The 13,184-nt window shown below is 40.2% G+C and overlaps 1 non-coding gene across 1 annotated transcript; it reads left to right on the top strand.

The window, feature by feature from the left end:
- Window positions 1-3,018: 3,018 nt before the first annotated feature.
- Trnaa-ugc (transfer RNA alanine (anticodon UGC)) lies at window positions 3,019-3,090 on the top strand. The gene has a single exon. It is a non-coding gene; the product is annotated as a tRNA-Ala (tRNA).
- Window positions 3,091-13,184: the final 10,094 nt, after the last annotated feature.

The following is a 13,184-nucleotide window of genomic DNA, read 5'->3' as shown; positions in this document are numbered from 1 at the left end:
TCTTGTGATCTTCCAGTCTCTGCCTCCTGATTGTGGAAGTCATTATAGTCACACACCATGCAATTCTTCTTGGAGTTTGTTTTTCTAACACACTCACTTTCAGTTTCACATTTAAATAGACACTTTTGTTACAGAGGGGACAATTTGGAGGTCTATTATTCTTAAGAATAAGCTATCATTTTGCAAAGAAGAGCTCAACAATTAGACAGACTGTAAGTTTTGGTAGCTTTCAGGAGAGAAGAGAGGGGTAGGAGAAATAGAGAAAGCCATCCCTTTGGAGTCAGGGTACAAGAGAGCAGGAAGTTTCATCAGTTGAGTCAGTAGTTTACTGTGCTGTAGGTAAATGATGGGCATGCCTAAGCCCTTCATATAAGAAAGAATTCCAGAGTGTCAGAACAGGCAGGCTCAGGATTCTCACTGGTGTCTGAAAAAGAAAAAGGAAGAAAAATCAGACACATTTGACTTAGAATTTTAAAGATTAAGGAGCAGGGAGGATGGCTTTTATAACTTGCAGATGATTCAACAAGTAAAAGTGCTTGTTTCAAAGGCATGCATGCTTCAAGATCTGAGTTCAGATCACACAAATCATGGAAAAAGCCAGATGTGGCCCTCACAATTTATAATCTCAGGATTCCAACAACAAGATGGGTGACAGGGGCATAAGAACTCACTAAAAGCTTGTGTGCCACATACCCTGGAGTATGTGCTGTGTGCAGTATCCTAAAGCAGCAGAAAAAGAGAAACCCTGACTCTAAAGATTGAGGATAGAACTAAATCTAAACTAATATTGTCCTGTGACCTCCACACTTGCACTATGCCATTTACATGCCTGTACACACACACACACACACACACACACACACACATGGATATCATTGATAGAGGATGCACATGTATATATCTTCTGTACATAGTGACAGTATTGACTGTGTTCAGTTTCATGGAGCAAATGAGTGAGATGGACAAATGGATTCCCTCTGTGTGCTCTGTGTGTGCATGCATGTGCGTGTTGTCATACTAGCTTCTACAACTTCATCATGTCTATTCTTTATAATCAACTTAGACCAGGATTGGGTTCCAATCTCGGCTTTATATTAGATATACCTAAGATACTAAGTTTTATATGCCATGAGAATATAATCCTGCCCATGCTCTTCCCCTCCCCACCATACAGTACATCAGACCTGACTTGCACTGATGTAGTTCTTATGATACCCACAAGGTGGCAGCACTATATTCTTACAATTTAATGAAAGGGGCTGATATTTTACAGAGTAGCAAATATCCCCAAGTTAATGTATTTCTAGTGTGTTGGGAAGCTTTGTGGGTATACTAGAGCAGTTCCATTCATGCATTACCACAAATCTTGTGCTCAACATTTCACTTCATCTCCACTCAGTGTAAAATGAGCAGTTCAAAATATATATACAGGGGCATTTTATGGAGAATATGGTATCCATAGTGGGATTGAATTCTGTGGCTCTCAGGTGTGTTTCCCACATATTCCAACCCCTCTCCAGAATACTACGGTATGGCTACTTAGATCCCTCCCTGTCAGACACCTTCACTCTCTGTCAATCATCAGCCTAGCACTATGTTCCTTGGTGACTTTAAGAGCATCCTGGTGTTTGTGGTCTGTTTTACTATAATTCTTTCATGCTGATCATTTTAACAGGCAAAGTTGGAAATATTTGTTCATGGTGGATTAGGTTTTATTTGTGTGTGTGTGTGTGTGTGTGTGTGTGTGTGTGTGTGTGTGTGTGCCTGTGCTTGTGTCTGTGTCTGTGTGCATGGATGTCCAAGGGAATTGGGAATATATGCCTTTGTTTATACAAATGAGTGTATGAGTGTGTGTGTTTGTGTGCCTGTGCATGTGTATGTGAGTGCCAGTTTGCATGCTCATTTCGGGGGTGTTATGTGCCTATGTGCATTTTTGTATATGAATGAGTGTATGAGTGTGTCTGTCTGTTGTCTGTCTGTCAGGCTGTATATGTGTGTGTGGTTCATGTGCACGTTTACATTCATGTGAAGGCCACAAAAGGACTTTGGGTGACTTACTCTATCATTTTCTGATTTATTCACTTGGGAAAAGTTCTGTCACTAGACTTGTAACTAGGCTGGAAGGCAGCAGGTCTCACCCGAAATCCATCTTCACAGCAGAGGGTTAGAGTTGTATGTGTCACTGTGGCCAGCATTTGTGCCTTTGAAAGTCCTGGGGGATGGGACAGTCCTAGAGTACAGGATTAATGTAGGAGACTTGTCAGGAAAGCATATCCTTATCATGAGCAAAATGATCCTTATGACAGGAACAGAAATCTTTCTCTTAGTTTTATGCTTTAAAACTTGCGGATAGGCCGGTAGAGACATTTAAGGAAAACTGATCTACATTTGTTACAGTCTTTGTAACCAGGATATTCTGTTTTTTTTTAAATTGGGTATTATATTTACATTTCAGATTTTATCTCCTTACCCCACTTCCCCCCACCACCCAGAAGCCTCCTATCCCATCCTTCCTCCTCATGCTTCTATGAGGCTGTGCCTCCACCTACCCCCTCCCCACACCCACCTCCTTACACTCACATCCCCCCCACTCGGTGTTCAGCCTTCATGGGACCAAAAATCTCCTCTCCCACTTATGCCTGACAAGGCCATCCTCCCCTACATATACAGCTGGAGTCATGGGTCCCTCCCTAGTGTACCCAGGCTGGTGGTTTAGACCCTGGTGTGATGTTACTAACCCTGCAGAAAGACATTGTAATTACTTTGTCATGATAGTCCAGTTATTGTAGGAGTGCCATGTTTGAAAGAAGATAAAATTTGTTTCTATTCATATAATTTTTTTTCATTGAATAAAGATTGTTTTTTCCTATAAGCAATAAGGTAAAAATCCCATAAAAGTAGTAAACAAGAATTCATAAATGATCCTGAAAGAAATGATTCAGATCTTTTGAGGCTGTAGGAAGGCAGCTTCCGGAATTGTGGCTTGATATAGGCTTTGATGAGGGTCTGGGTAGACATGGGGATGTAGCTCAGTGGTAGAGCACATGCTTTGCATGCATGGGGTCCTGGGTTTGATTCCCGGTGTCTTCACACTTTTACATTTTTCTTGTCATGGACTTTTTTTTTTTACATAGGGTGTCACAGCCTGGAAACATTTCCATGGAGACGTCAATAAACCGGTGACTATGATAAAAGAGCTCATCTATGTCCATGACAACAGCGTTCCTCTAGAACCCTGATGACATTTCCACGGAGCCTTCCATAGTCTGGGGAGTACAGCATGCTCAAACCTCCAGGAATAGGTTTTGGTCACAGCTTGACCAAAGCTCTGCTTTCATGCTGGTGGCAGTTGCCTAGAGGATGTGCTTTCTCAGAGTGGTGATAGATAACAAGGGTGAATGAGTTCTGCTTTAAGAAAAAGAAAGGGAGGGGTGGATGGAGCATTCCTAGGTACTGAGCAGAGAGAGAAGGAGCATTATGGTTGTCATAGTACCTGGGGTTTTTTGGAGACCTTCAATGGAGACCTAGTTGATGCACCAAGAGAAGCATTCTCTCTTACCAAGATTGTGGGTTCCCAGAGATGAACACTTCAGTCTCCCTGAGGGTGGGAAGACAGATGCAGGGATCCCAGACCAGAGTTGGCTCACTTCTACCTTGGGATTTGTGGCTAGTGAGTCCCCTCCAGAAAGAGAGAGACATAGGGCAGTCTGCCTCTCAGAGGGTGCTGTTCTGTACCATGATGCACAGGTGCCATTTCCGGGGAGGGGAAGTGAGGAAGGGGAGATAGGAGAGAACAGAGTGTGTACACTGTGGTCCCAGTATTCCCCTAGTGAAACCGGTATGAGAGGTGGGACATTAGGTGGAAAATTCTAAACAATAGTTTATGATGGTCCTGTATAGATGTCTCAGATGATTATTTACATATGCAGTTGGCTAGAATACTTTCTTTTCCTTTCTTTACTAATTTTTGGTGGTGTTGGGTTTTGTTCCTTTGTTTTTTGTTTTTTTTTTAACTTCCAGGTTTGCTTTGTTTTGAGACAGTATCATGGTGTCCTAGCCTGGCTTAGAACTCTAAATGATCCTCCTACCTCAGCTTCGTGGTGATGGGGTTATAATTGTGGAAAACCTATGTGCTTTGGATTAACCAAATTTTAAGAAATTTTAAGTAGTCAGTTATTGTGGTACCCACTCTACCAAGTAACTCTGGTTCTCCTCAGAAGCCCCAGCCATGCTGCTGTCTCCATACCTGACTTGTTAGTGTTGCTAACAAATCCCTTATAAAATGAGCAATCTTACTCAATGCCCCAGTTCACACAACAGACCATGTGCAACTTCTCACATTTTTCAATTTCTGTTTACTGCTTGACTTTTGGAAGCTTTTTGGCAAGTTCCAGAAAAGTTGCTACTGGATATGAACTGTTCAAACTTTTCCCCTAGTCATGGACTGAAAGCTTCTCATTTTGTAACCAATGGAAACTTTTATATTTTATAGATTTCACCTTCTCCAGTTCTCCAATTTTGGTTTTTCCTTGCTGTTTTGTCTGTGAAATATTCATGTAGCACCACGTGATAGAGACTGTTTTTTTTTTTCTGTGTTGTGATATATACTTTATTTGATAACTGTGTACTTCCAAATTTATATTTTAATATTTATTATATTTTATGGGAGTGTTGTATCTTCATGTACACCACCATGCCAGAGGCAACAGATTCCCCTATAGATGGTTGTGAGTCACCATGTGGTTGCTGGCATTTTAATTCAGGACCCGTGGAAGAGCAGGCAGTAATCTTAAACACTGTGCCAACTCTCCATGACCAGTATTTATATTTCTGGGTTCGCATATGTGCTGAACTCAGCACTGTTCTCAGACAGACAATCCTTTCTGCATCAAATTGAAATTGCATTCTTATCAAATATCAGTTGTCCAGGATGTCAGGCATAGAACACATGCCCAGCACCTTGTGGGGTTGTAGCAAAATTATATTCAGGTCTTCTCAACCCAGTCTACACACAAGCTTGATTTGAGCATGGGATTCACTAAGAAATGTTCACTCAAAATAGGCAGTTGTCTATAAAAGTGTGAGTGTAACTATGACTGTTGATTTCAGTCTTTCTGGACTTATCCACCTTGTTCCAATAGCATTCAGGCTTAGTAATCTTACTCTCATATGGAGGTCTCTTTTCAGGCACTGTTCTTCTCTGTCTTTGTTCTGTTTCTTAGCTTCATTCTTCTATACATATATCTGTGAGGTTTGGAATTAGTAAACCCAATTAAAATAAATAGTATTATTCATATTATTGTTGCATTGAACATGTAGAACATTTTTTAAGCAATAGAGATCTTACCAATAATGAATTGTCAGACTGATGAGCATATATTGTGGGGAAGAAATCTCACAGGCGGGGGGGGGGGAGGGAGTCTGGTGGCGGCAGGGTCCCAGGGTGGTCAGGCATCAGGGTCCGGGACGGTCTTCCCACATCGCCAGCAGAGGATCCCAAATTCACACAGCTGTCGGTGGGCGGGCCAGCGGCTGCATCGCAAGGTTCTAGGGTTCTAAAAGCTGGGAATCAGGCAGAGAGACCATGTGACAAGTGGAGTCCGGTTTTTCAAAGCTTTATTGTTCATGACATGGTTAATGGATGTAAGTGGTACACGTTTCCTTCCCTCCCCCCAAAGGCCAGGGGAGTCTCATTTTATAGGGAAGGAAAAAGGGGAGGGAATAACTTAATTAGCTATGCCCCTGGCCTTTTGATAATTCATTAATATTTAAATCTCTGGAGGTAGATACTTGTTAATCACGCCCTCTACCTGTGTCCTACTTGACTGAAGGTAACAGGTTAAATAGAGTTACCTAGTCCAAGGCCCAACATCCCACCCTCTTTTCTTTCATAAAAAGAGGGGTGGCACATCACACCACAACATCATATTTTACCACACCACACTATAGCACATCACCACATACCATAGCACACAAGAATGCACCACAACACACAACACACCAGAGAATACCACCGCAAAACACTACAGCACACCACATCACACTATAGTGCACCTCAGCACACCACAGTATACCACTCTACACTACAACATATACATTCTTGCTCCAACCAACACACAGATTGATATAAAGAGGAAATAATATTTGTACATTGTTTATGAATTTTCTTCACTCTTTATGTTGTACTGTCTTCCAAGTGTTTCTCTTTTCCCTCTATAGACTTGTCTCTCTTTTAAGAACTTTCTTTTGTCCTGATTAAAAGTATGTGTCATGTTAACAAACCAGTTTTACTTTGTATTTTGTGTGTTAATTCCCTTAAAGTCCTAAAGAATAATTTATGTACACATAGAAATTCAAGTTGGACAGCTGGTTTATAGCTACATTTGCTGTGGCACATTCTCTGGACTATGTGACTTCTTCAAATAAAGTCTGTGTGTGTGTGTGTGTGTGTGTGTGTGTGTGTGTGTGTGTGTGTGTGTGTGTGATTTCTAACAGAAACAGGGTACAACTTTTAATGGTTTCAACATGATTTCCTTTAATTCTTTTTTCTGGTGTCTAGGTTGACTCCAAAAACTTTGGCATATCTGTTTTTCTATTGTGTGTCTTTTCACACCTAAATGTACCTTTTGCTTTAATGTCACACATTTTATTGTCCTCTCTCTTTCTATCCCCCTCAAATCTTGTCTACCTCTGGTACTGGTCCACTTTCTTCATTCATGACCTGCAAAAACACACATACACCGATACACACGCACACACACATACACACAGTCATCCACACACACACTAAAGCCACACTCACAAGGCACATATAGTTCTTGATTTAATAAATGAGAAACAAGCATGGAGCATTTTACTTTACTGAGTGTGTTTTATCATTGAGCATTTTTAAAGTTTAAGCCCTGAGCTACATTTATTTTTGTATAAGATCACTATTCTTTCGATTCACTTTTTGTCTCATATGAAGTTAATGTTGCTGTGAGAAAAATACAATGGCCAAAAGCAAGTTAGGAATAAAAGGTTTGTTTGGCTTACACTTCCTATCATCACTGTTCACCAACAAAGGAAGTGAGGGCAGATTATCAAATACAGCAGGAACCTGGAGACAGGAGCTGATGCAGAAGCCATAGAGGGATGCAGCTTACTGACTTACTCACATGACTTGTTCAGCCTGCTTTTATATGGAACCCAGGACCACCTTCCATCAATCACTTACTAAGAAAATGCTCTACAGGCCTGCCTACAGCATATTCTTATGGAAGAATATTCTCAGTTGTGACTCTGTCCTCTCTGATGACCCTGCTTTGTGCAAAGATGACACAAAACCAACCATCATGCATGTGTATGTGCTATTTCTGAATTTAGTGTGTATTCTTTTGTGGTTTGGTTTTCTTTTACATAGACTTCTAGCTGGCCTGGAATTCACTATGTAGTGCAGGATGACCTTGACCATCTTGTGATCTTCCAGTCTCTGCCTCTTGATTGTGGAAGTCATTATAGTCACACACTATGCAACTTTTCTTGGAGTTTGATTTTCTAACACACTCACTTTCAGTTTCACATTTAAATAGACACTTTTGTTACAGAGGGGACAATTTGGAGGTCTTTTATTCTTAAGAATAAGCTATCATTTTGCAAAGAAGAGCTCAACAATTAGACATGATGTAAGTTTTGGTAGCTGTCAGGAGACAAGAGGGGGATAGGAGAAATAGAGAAAGCCATCCCTTTGGAGTCAGGGTACAAGAGACCAGGAAGATTCATCAGTTGAGTCAGTAGTTAATTGTGCTAGACGTAAATGATGGGCATGCCTAAGCCCTTCATATAAGAAAGAATTCCAGAGTGTCAGAACAGGCAGGCTCAGGATTCTCACTGGTGTCTGAAAAAAAAGAAAAGGGAAGAAAAAACAGACACTTTTGACTTAGAATTTTAAAGAAGATTAAGGAGCAGAGAAGATGGCTTTTATAACTTGCAGATGACTCAACAAGTAAAAGTGCTTGTTTCAAAGGCATGCTTCAAGATCTGAGTTCAGATCACACAAATCATGGAAAAAGCCAGATGTGGCCTCACAATCTATAATCTCAGGATTCCAACAACAAGATGGGTGACAGAGGCATAAGAACTCACTAAAAGCTTTCTTGCCACAAAGCCTGGAGTATATGCTATGTGTAGTATACTACAGCAGCAGAAAAAGAGAATCCCTGACTCTAAAGATTGAGGATAAAACTAAATCTAAACCTAAATTGTCCTGTGATCTCCACACTTGTACCATGCCATTTGCATGCCTACACACACACACACACACACACACACACGCACACACACACATACACAGAGAGAGAGAGAGAGAGAGAGAGAGAGAGAGAGAGAGAGAGAGAGAGAGAGAGAGATCATTGAGTTTTAGAGACTATGATTTGTGCTTCCCACAATTATAGTTAACTCTGTCATTCTGGATTTCTGATGGGGTTGAGAACATATAGCTATTGACCTTAAGAGAAAAGATTTGAGTGGATGGCCGTCAGCTGACATTCATCCTAAAGCCAGGTTCAGAACTAAATGTTCTAGTTAGAATAGATGACAGAGGAGCTGGTTAGTCAACAAAAGGATGGACTGGGTATTAGGACTATCCTGTACCTCACTGGTACAAATTGGCATAATTATGCTCTAATTGTATTTTGAGAGAAAAGTTTCATTTTAACAGGAAGAGTGATGTGTAGGAGGAGCTAGGGTAGGAGGAGTACAGAGAGGAAGAAAAGGAGTAAGAAGAGGAGAAGAAGAAGGAGAGAAGAAGCTAGGTGATGAAAGAGAAAAAGAGGGGGAAGACAGGGAGGCAGATATTCATGTATCTCCACCAGTCAAAGATAGTTGTTATATCTAGGTCGGTCAGTGGGTTACACCTCTGATTGAACAATTCCACACTTATAAAGCCTATGATTAACAGTTTTTTTTTTCAAAAAAGTATAAATGCAAAAAGGGAAAGGGGGCATGGCATATGGGTTTCCTAAGGGGGGTGGGGGTAATGGGGATAGGGGATGCCATCTGAAGTGTAAATAAAATATCTAATAAAAAAATTTAAAAAAGATGTGATGTTGTGGTGTGATGTGATGTTGTTCTCTAAAGATACAGGTTATATGAATTGGAGATTTGGCTATTACATTGGTTGTTCATGATTGGTTCTAATGCTTGATTCAACTAAAAAATGTGTGTCCAAAATTTAAAGGTCTTTGTTCCCAATGGAATTTTGATTGTTCAATAAAGATGCCAGGGGCCAATAACTGTGCAAAGAGAGATGGGTCAGGACCACAGAGTTGCAAATGCTAGGAATCAGGAGGGAGGAGAAAGGAATCACCAAGACATGGGGGAGAAAGACAGATGGACATAGGATGTTCATTAGATAAGGCCAAAGAGCCATCTGAAATTTCTGGTAAGTGGCCACTGGCCACTTCCTTGATAGGACACGGGTTAGCAAGAGTAGATTTAGGAGTGCCTTTAGAATTTGCCTTAGAGGTAGCCAAGGAATTTATAGTTTAAAGGTGTATGTGTGTGTGTGTGTGTGTGTGTGTGTGTGTGTGTGTGTTCCATATGAAGACCCAAAGATTTCCTGAGCCAGTGATTGGAAGTGCTTCCCATGTGGAGAACAAAGGGGTGTATTAGGAACTCAACAGTACATGGGAAGATTGTGACTGAACGATATTAAGAATGACACCAGAGAGAGCTGGATATGCAGCACACACCACATGGGAGGACCACTAATCTAGTACCCACCCTTGAGTTCTTGAACACTTGCTGTAAAAGAATTACTCCAAAGAGCCTTTGTCCCTCCTTCTTTTTGAGTTGGCACACTGTTTTTGCACATGGAATCACAATTAACCTCAAAAGACTGCTGATGATCATGAGACAGGATATGGATAACCTGTTAAGTAGGTAAGGATGGTGGAAGAGAAAAAAAACCTGCCCAGAGCTAACACACATTCTATACATCCATTCAGGTCAGGAATCTCCACAGCACACTGCATTCTTCACAATGAGCTCATGCCTCTGGGATACAGAGATCAAACCTTTCTCTGTCACACTGGAAGGTAAGACACAGGAAATAAACATGGAGTAGAGGAAACCAGGAGGAGAAAGCAGCTAAGTCCCAGAGGATCAAATGATGGTGGCTTGTCTGGCCAAACTTCTTCAGTAGAATGAATACACACACGATCACTTTTTTTTCCTAGTTGATAACCCTGAACACACCCAGCAATGCCAGGGAATATATACACAAAGTGGAAGCATGACCTTGTCCATTTACCATTACATTTCCAGGTGCCCTGCCATTCTATGTACTATACAAAGGCACAGAGTGAAATGTTCAGACTCAGGAAATACTCCAGAGGCATCAGATAAACACAACAAATTCCAATGGCCAATACTGGGTCAAACTGAGCTTCAAAATGTAGAATGGCAATATGAGTGGGTAATAGTGTGAGAAAGATGGGTATTCTGAGCCATACTGATATATACTCAGTGAAAAAAAAATGTCCCTTGTCTCAAAAGCACTAAAGTTCCAGTCAGTCAATCACTCTCTGCAGACCCAGCTTTTTACTTGGAATCCCTGTTTCCACACACACTTCTACAGAAATTACTTGTGCTGCTGAATATATTTTGTCATAAAACCTCTGCTCCAAGATACATGTGTTTTTTTTCAAAATCATCAATTTCCTATAATACAAATAAGGAAACCTTAAAATTGAGATATAAAAATTACAACATTTATTTGCTAGACAAACTGTGACCCAGCAGTAAAAAGCAAACCGTTTTTTTTTCTTTTCCAGTAAAACAAATGGGACGGTTCAATGATAAATTAACTTGGAATATAGCCCAACTAAATTTACCTATCACTCAGTCAGAAAGTTCTATTTTGAGTTCTGGTTATATCTTCACTAACAAAAATACTTAACCGTTAAAGCAGCAGTCATTTCTAGCAACTCTTGTAAGTACATCAAAGCAAGGGAAAAAAATGGTTTAAAAAATGAAGTAAAAGACATTCTGGATTATAGAATAATATATCCCACAAAGAATATAAATAAAATTTTGTGATTTTATATGTACACACTCCAAGTATTATGTCAGTATACAAAGTATTTTATTGCTGTATTAGCAATGGGATTTTTTGGGATATATTCCCAAGGGCCACATATAAATAGAGTCAAGGAACAGATTAAATTGAAATCCTAGAATAAATGCTTGGTTTTATAAACTTCCTACAACGAACCTCATATTTATGTATAAAAAGTTATAGAATCTTATATGTTAATATCATGAAGTATTTTTCTACACACACTAAATGTATTCCTTGAGAGGGAAAATTAAAAAATCTAAAGTATATTAGGTTAAGATTACAAGACCATCATAGATCTTTTGATCATGCATCCATTTAGAAAATTAAATGTGTATACAAAATGTATTTTTCATTATACATCATAAAGAAATGAGTTGGTGACAACTATTCTTTGCATCATATTGTCAACTTACATTAACCATGAGTATGTTCTTGGTATGCGTGTAAAAGAAACACCTTCATTCAGTTCTCATTCAATCATCCACAGATATACTTAGAAGAAGGTGCAGAAGTGTGAAAAATGTTACATGTATCTTTTCTTTCAAACATTCCACACATGGAATAGTAGCCTGAGATTGAAGAGTACTTAACTGGGCTTTAGTTATCTATACAGACCACTTGAATTAAGTCCCCAAATTAGCACATCAAATAACAAAACCAGGCATAAAGCAGGTTGAAATCAGTAAACATTTCACATATGTGTTTTAAAATCATTTAATTTCTATAGAAAAATTGTAATCACAATATAATGGGACAGCAATTGCTGAAGGGATGATATACTGATTTCAGTAAAGGTGGCATGCAACAGCAGGTTTGTGTCCAACCATCTATGTCTGAGCAGTAAGGTTGGGACCACTCCACTGATGATGAAAGCTCTGAAGATGATGACTGGTATTTCAGCCCTTTTCTGCATCTCTGGAGATCTCATACCTGAGGGAAGGAATGTTATATTGATAAGTAGGAGAATGATCAAGGCCTCTTTGTCCACATTGTGTAAGTGTTACATATTTTGAGCAAAGTGGGAAAGCTACTAGGTCAGAAGGTAAAACCAGAGTTTGCACAGAGGATAAAGATGTCAATCCAGAGAACCCAGCTAATGAGAAAGGATTGTGTGAAGTTTCCTTGGCCAGAGGTGGAGTTTGAAGATTCCATTAGTCAGAAAGGGTACGTGTGAGACAATGTGGGCATTATTGATGGCCTCATAAACAGACACTGAATGCCCTCAAGACTAGCCAGGGATGTATGACCAGGGATCAGTGGGTCAGAGGTGAGTAGTCTGAATGTTGTCCAGAGGTATGGGAAAGAAATGAAACCCCAAAAGCCATGGAGAAAATACAAGATCCCTAGGATCAGAGGTGAAATACTTGAGGGATTCTTGGGAAGAGAGTGGAAATCTATGATCTTTTTATAGAGATAAACTAGCATGTTTGGTTGGGTAGAGTTTGAAATTCCAATACTCTTCCTCAGAGACATCTGTTCATTATAGTGAATGTGGTGCTAGGTCATGCAGCAGTCTGAGCATTTATCAAAAAACCTGGGTGACAGTCCCACACTGGTTCTCCTTCTTAAGCATATGTTCAGCTGCTAGGTCTAGGTATGAAATGTGGGGAACACATCATTTTGGTTTCTGCCTTGAGGCAGTGAGCTTCTGTTCTGGGCTGCACTTGCTAAGCTTGGGCTCTGCAACTTACAGTCTGGGAGGTCTGGAGGTCCCTTTGGGTGGATGGAAATACTATAGGTCTTAAAGATAGGGTGGGGAATGTCTGAGGACCCTGCACCAGAGGAGGACAATGTGGTGTCCTCCTTGGTTAGAAAGGCATATTTGAAGATGGCCTGGGAAAAATGAAATCTGAGACCCACTGGAAAATCAGAGGCAGGAGTTTGGAAGGATCTGAGGCCCAATTAAGTACTTAGTCAGTACACTCCTACAGGAGAATACTTTGAAGTTCTGAGAATCCTTTGGGTACTGGTGGACTGTAATTCTCTATTAGAACAGGCAGCATGGGATGCTTTCGTGAGAAGAGGAATATTTCAGGTATAATTAGGGAGAGGAAATCGTCTAGAAGCCAAGTCAGTAAAAGAG

The sequence above is a fragment of the Arvicanthis niloticus genome (assembly GCF_011762505.2).
Source record: "Arvicanthis niloticus isolate mArvNil1 chromosome Y unlocalized genomic scaffold, mArvNil1.pat.X SUPER_Y_unloc_11, whole genome shotgun sequence".
Taxonomy (NCBI): Eukaryota; Metazoa; Chordata; class Mammalia; order Rodentia; family Muridae; genus Arvicanthis; species Arvicanthis niloticus.
The sequence above is the reverse complement of the archived record's forward strand: the minus strand, read 5'-3'. Positions and strand labels throughout refer to the sequence as shown.